This window comes from Equus quagga, chromosome 6, assembly GCF_021613505.1.
Source record: "Equus quagga isolate Etosha38 chromosome 6, UCLA_HA_Equagga_1.0, whole genome shotgun sequence".
NCBI classification, from domain to species: Eukaryota; Metazoa; Chordata; class Mammalia; order Perissodactyla; family Equidae; genus Equus; species Equus quagga.
In genome coordinates this window covers 5,633,129-5,639,898 of record NC_060272.1, presented here as the reverse complement: position 1 = coordinate 5,639,898, position 6,770 = coordinate 5,633,129, and positions in this window count along the sequence as shown.

The window sequence follows — 6,770 nt, the reverse complement described above, 5'->3', positions numbered from 1 at the left end:
TTTGAAGTGCTCACGCGACCTAGATAAGGTCAGAGAAACACAGGGGCCATGAAAGGCTTTGTCGATCATTGCAGGGACTTTGGTTTCAGAGAGAAATGGAGACCCACTGGAGGGTTTTGAGCAGAGGAATGACGCATGTGCTGACCACTGAGTGAGAATGTGCTGTAGGCAGGTAAGAAAGAACCCTGGAAGCCCAGTTAGGAGGCTACCACAACCATCTTCATGTGTTGTGATGGTGGTGTGGACGAGGGCAGTCACAGGGGAGTGGAGAGAATAAGGTTAGATTCTGGACATATTTTGAAGGTGGAGCCAAGTTGATTTCATGATGCATTAGATGTGGAGTGTGAAACAAAGGAGAGGTCAGAGATGCGAAACTAGAGGGATAGTGTTCTGAGATGAGAAAGACCAAAGGAAGGGACAAGTGTGTGTGTGTGTATGTTGGGGTGTGTGTGTGTAGACACGTTGGGAGGCAGTGATTCTCTTTTGGACGTGTTAAATTCAAGATGCCTCTTAGGCATCCAAGTGGAAATATTGAGTGGTACATGAGTCTGGGGTTTAAGGGGGAGTTGGGAACTGAAGATAGGCATTTGGAAGTCCTCAGCGTGTGGGTGATATTTAAAGGCGTGCACCTGGTTGAAGTCATCAAGGTATTTGTGTAAAGAAGAGAAAGGAACTGTGAACAGAATTTTGGAACACTCCAAAGGTAGGAAATTGGAGTGATGTGGAGTAACCAGCAAAGAAGACTGAGAATGAGCAACCTGGGGAGGAGGAGAAAAGCCAGAATATCTTTTTTCATGGATGGAGTAACATGTATCAAATTCTGCCAGAAACTGAAAGAGATGAAGACTGCAAATTCTTCATTGTGAGCAGTAGCATGGAGCCATCAGCACCTCCCAGAATGGTTTCAGTGGAATGGTGGGCTCGTAGCCCAATTGGAGAGGGTGCAAGAAAGAATGGAAGGGGCATGGAAGACAACAGTGTAGAAAATGCAGGAAGGTTTGCTTCATGGGAAGTAGCCAGAGCGGTAAGCTGGAGGAAATAATTGTGTGTTTGGATGGTGGTCAGAATGATCCAGTGGAGAAGGAGAAATGAGGACACGGGAAAACAAGCTTCTAATTCGTGGTAGGAAGGTCCCAGGGAACGGGCTGATTTTCTGCTCTTGACAGGTCACTCACTTCCCACCTTTGACTAAGGCCTTAGGCATCTTGAAAAGTCCCAGGGTCCCTCCCCCATGGAACAAGCATCTTTCCAACTCTGGCTCTGACCTTGTGTGCTGAGCCTTCCTTCTCCGAAGTTGGAGCTCTGGTTTATTTCCTGGATGCTTGAATTGAATTTCTACTCTGCCTCTACTATCAAAAGGGTGACTGAACCACTTATTTCACCAGTTGCTTTACCAAACACCTATTCTCATGGCATCTACCCATATTATTTCTCTAGACCTTTACTCTCTCTGTGCCATTCGCAACTCATCCTCACAGAGAAATTTCTGGAAGCTCTGTAGCATAGGGTACAGAGAGTGAGTTGCAAGTGTTGGAAAGTTTTGTCCAGAGGAGTTGGCCTAGCTCTAGCTCTTGTGGAGACACATACTAATGGTTGAGGTACCTAACCCTTCGCTTTTCTGAATGCAGCTGAGTTTTCAGACAGTTTCATCCAGTCTCTGTTACACTCAGCCCACCATGATCTTACACTCAATAGAAGCTCAAGAACCTTCCTCAGGGTCCAATACTGAAATATGTAGCAATCTGAGGAGGAGCTGACTCTCCCCAGGGGAGGGGGTGGGATAGTGCTGGGTGAAATCTTGCGGTGGGAGCAGGCAAGCAGTGCCTGTAAGGAGAACGTCTTTGTCCTCAGCCACCTCTACAGGATCCATTAGGAAGGGCCTGAAGCATGGCCTGAGCCTCCGGGGTATATCTACCTTCCTCTGGCCAGGCATCTCAAAGCATAACTGAGTTCCTGATGTCCTGGAAGCTGAGTTAACATTATTTTATATTTCCTGAGGACCAATGCAGATGGTCAAAGATAGAAGTTGGAGCCCAGGAAAGTCAACAGATGTGGGGAAGGCAGAGGGAAGCACCTGGATAGAATCTGAGAGCAAGATGGGATCAGCTTGGAAGGCAGAAACAGTGTAGGAATTTGGTGCAGAATGAGACATTTATTGAAAAGCGGAAAGGGTAAGTAAAGATTTGGGAGAACCCAGTTCCAAAGTGCCTTATTTATTCACGTATTCTTTGGTAATAAAGCCACAGTAAAAGCCAGCGGTGTACTAAGACACATTTAACAAGTAGCTCTTCAGAAAAAAACAACAGCCCTGACTTTAGCAGTTGCTAATTTCTTTGGTGTTACTGCTCCCACCATGACTGGTTTCAAGATATCAGTAAGACTTCACTGAAGGAAGAATTGAGACGAGATGCTCACAATTGGCTTTGTGAGCTCCAACACAGCCCAGGAATAAGTAAAACCATGAATGGAGGTCTCAGGTCAAGTTCTTGCAGCATCAACCCTGAGTCAAGGATGTGGACGTGTGTGATTTATCGAAACGTGCTCCCATGGGAGACGTGGAAGGGCGTGAGAGTGGGACAGACATGAGCAAGAGGGCCAGCAGCAGTGGGAGCGCACAAGTCTGGCAGAGGGCTGCTTCACCTGGTCCCACGAAGTACTCAGAAATTCGAGATCCGCTTCCAAGCTGTCCCAGCTCTTATACAACCGGTGCTCCATGGATGGCGACAGTCTGTGCATCTGCTGTTTCCTCTAGTGGAAGATTCAGAGGAAGGAGTCACTCTCTTCACAAGCGGCTTGAAAGATGGAGAAAGCAAAGATTTTATTGCAAAGATTAACCCTGTGATGAACTTTGAAGGGGCCATAAGGGCTCGCCTAGAAGACAAAACTCTGACAGAGGGAATTTGAGAGAGAGAATCTGGCAGGTGCTTGTCCAAAACAATGTGTTTCAGCCCTGGCTGCACATTAGAATCACCTGGAAGCCCTAAAAATGCAGGTTCTGAACCCCGCCCCCAAAATTTGAGATTTGATGGTTTCAGACAGTGGTAACTTTGAAAGCTCCCGGGTGACAGGTCTGTGCAGTCAAGGACGAGGATGAGTACAATAAAACTCTGAAGCAACACATCATTTTTTTGAGTGCTCAAATAGTTCAGCGTTGTTGAAACATATAGCACTGTGTCTGTGTGTGTGTGTGTGTGTGTGTGTGTGTGTGTGTAGCAAAGTATCTTGCATGGCACTGTTTTATTCTATTGCATTTTGTGCATAAATAATTTTTGGCACAGCTGAACATATGTACAGCCATGTGCCTGAGAATGATGTTTTGGTCAAAGACAGACCACATGTACGACGGTGGTCCCTTAAGATTAGTACAATATAGCCTGGGTGTGTAGGACACTGTACCATCTAGGTTTGTGTAAGTGCACTCTGTGATGTTTGCACAACTATGAAATCACCTGTCAATGCGTTTCTCAGAACGTATCCCCTGTTGTTAAGTGACACGTGACTGTATATATACAAATTTGGGGGCAAATATTTAATATTAATTTAAAAAATATATGCAGCTTTGCCAAAAACTTATTCGCCCAAAGTTAATATATATGGAATGGAAGTATTTCACATCCAACTCAATTTTGCCTTCTTTCAAAAAGGCTATTCTCTTATTCCGCCATCATTAAACGCCTCTTCTCCTAAATCTGGGCTTATTTATACTCAGTTAAGTGCTGGGCTATCTACCAAATTGTATTATTCTCTAATTACTTCTTGCCCATAAATCTCTCACCCAGGTTTTCAGTACTTTAGAGAAGTATTATGCTGTCATGCTTTCTTGTGTCCTCCACAGCCAGGGAGAGAGAGAGAGAAAGGCTCATTCTTCCGGGCTCAGTGAGGGGCTGACAGTTTGGAGATCTACATAAGATTTCGTGGTCACCGTTCGAGTCTGCAATTCAGCGTATCATAGTCAAATAAGAAATCTCAACGTTTTACAAGAAGGAGATAGCAATTTGACGGTTGGCCTCCTCCATCTTAAAATATTTCAGGAGTCAGGTGGAAATTATAGGTCTTAATCAAGTTTGTGTAATAAGTATAAAACCCTGCTTATAGGATCAATGTTAAAGACACAGCTGTGGCTATGATTTTGTCAAGTGCTCTCTCTGGTAGCTTCACAATGACCTCGATTATGATCCGCCATGCGCCCCACATCCTAGTACTGTGTTTACATTGCAGTAAGTTAAGCATAGATTGGGCAAATATTTGGATAAAATAATCAATAAAAATAATCAATACGGTGACCTCTTGGTAATGTTTTCAAAAAGTTTCACTTGTTCTTAGCAGAAGAAATTGACCAGGGCTTTACCACATTGCCTGGCACAATTTGGAAGAAAAATGGATAGGTGTACATGCAACATACTGGAAAGATCAGACATGCGTGGGAAGTGTGCGGAGAGCTGACCTCGTTGTAAAGATCTGAGTGTCACAGGACATGACCCCGATGCCCATCATTTCCCAGCTCTAGAGCTCTGCTCTCTGAACAGCTAACGTTTGCCTTCACTGTTTTGAGTTCGGCTCAGTAGGGGCTCTCACTGAAGGAAGCAGCACACAGCGCAACTCTCCCTGATAAGGTAAATATCGTGTTGAGATAATTGTTAACTTTGGAATGAGCCCACTGTAGGGTGTGTTTAACCACTAGCCAGACTGCACACATCTCTCTAATTAAGCAAACCTCCCCTTCCCCACAACATGGGCCCGTTGAGAACAAAATAAGTAAAAATGAGACCAGGTTCCATATTAGAGTAAGGCTCTGGATCATCCTCGGGATAAAGCATGGGAAATTCTCCTGCATCAGTACACAAATATGCCCAATGCCTTAAAGAATATTTCGTTAATAACTACAACCATTCATTGAGGACTTAGATTGGCCCAGGGACCTGCTTTACAGATGTCTTATATTCACCTGCATCTCACAACAGTCACAGGAGGTGCCCCTCCTCCAGAAGCCTTGCCTGAGATTGCAGAACTGGAGCAGGTCGCCCCTCCTGGCACCTGCTGTGGCTCCTCCCCGCTCCCCAGGACTCCGAATGTGTGTCACTGCACTTCCACCCTGCACTGCAGTGATTTGTAATTGAAACTGCAGGCGACAAGTGACTCTGCCTCTTGAATCAGATGCTACTTCTTAAGTCACCCTCGAGACTCTCAAGAATTGCCCCCATATACCTAACAGATCTATATATTGCATGGCTCCATTCTCATGAAAGTAACACCCCAGGCTCAGAAATTTGGAATAATGGCTTTTGTGGTTTACCTATCTGCATGCGGGAAGAAGTGAGGGGGATGGCCCCCACCACAAAGAGGGAATGCTCACACCTCAGTTCCTCAGTGCTTAACACATCGAGTTTTCAAATTCTCTTTATACTTCAACGCAGCCTAAGACCACCTCGCTCCAGCTCTTCTCTCTCCAGGAATTACTGTGGGATCACAGGGCAGGAGGACCTTATCCTAAAAGAAAGCAACGCTAGCAGTACTTATTTAGAAAGTGATCCGAGTATACATTTTGAAATATAGGGGAAAACTGTAAAGAAAATAAAATACATATTTGAAAAGAAGCTCAAATATACATTTTGAAGATAAGCATAGGACAATAAACTAGGTAAGGTATAAATCTGCAAGGAGATGTAGAAATGGATTTTCAAAGAAAGTGTATTTGTTCAGAAGAATGAAGAGGAGTATGAGATTGAGAGAATAAAATAATACAACGTTGTTGTTGCTACCTGAAAGCATGTCATAAAGATCAGTTTCTTAGGGGAGGGCTGATTTCCCCCTCAGCACTTCCTTTAAGCAGGCCAAGTGAGTACTGCACACCCTTGAACACAGTGATTGCTCTGGGAAAGGAAGTATCTCCCTCTTTCTGAGCACCGAAGCCAGGTAGTTCTGGAATTCCCAGGACATGTTTCCTGCTATGCTAGAGAAAGCTAAACATGCAAGAATAAAGCCAATGTGCAAAACACAGATTGAGGACTTTGATTGAGCTTCTGGATCCAACCATTCCTGAAGACTTTTCAGTGATACAAATGGAATTTTTCCTTCTCGGCTTAAGTCGGTCTTTACTACCCAAAGACTAGTAAGTGTCTGGCATATTACAGGTGATAAAAAATATGCTGTATAAGTAAGCTAATTAACTGACTTCAATTTACCTCCTAGAGTCAGCCACCTATATAATTCACTTTAGTTGGTTCAATGTTTCCTTGATTCAAAATAAATGAAAACTGGATAGATACAAAATGACATTTTCGGGCCATTTTTCCCAGTTCCTCTACAAATGTAAAAAATAATGATAAAATATGAAAGTGTGCCCATCTCTGCTCTACAAGACTAAAATCTCCATGGATCAAGAATAGAGAGAGAAGCAAATAGGACCTGAACCCATGGCATTCATGCAAGCAAGGTCTAGATGGGAACGTTGCAGGCTGGAGCTTCCATATCATGTAAGAATTGGTGATAAGCATTGTTGAAGAGCAGAAACAAGCTCTCTGTGTGAAGCCAAGGGGCTAGAAATAAGCTCCATGAGAGTGAATTGAGGTTGAAGCAGCTCTGCCTGCATATCTGATACTGTAGAAAGAAACTTGGTTTTGTCCACATCTCATAGAAAAATAAGATACAACTGTGCAAGAATGGAAACAAAGTGGCATTGCAGATAGGTGAGGAAACCTGCAATTTGTCTGAGAATTCCTAAAAACAGATATAGCTCAGGGTGTACAATGAGGGGGAGGAACAGGCTGAGG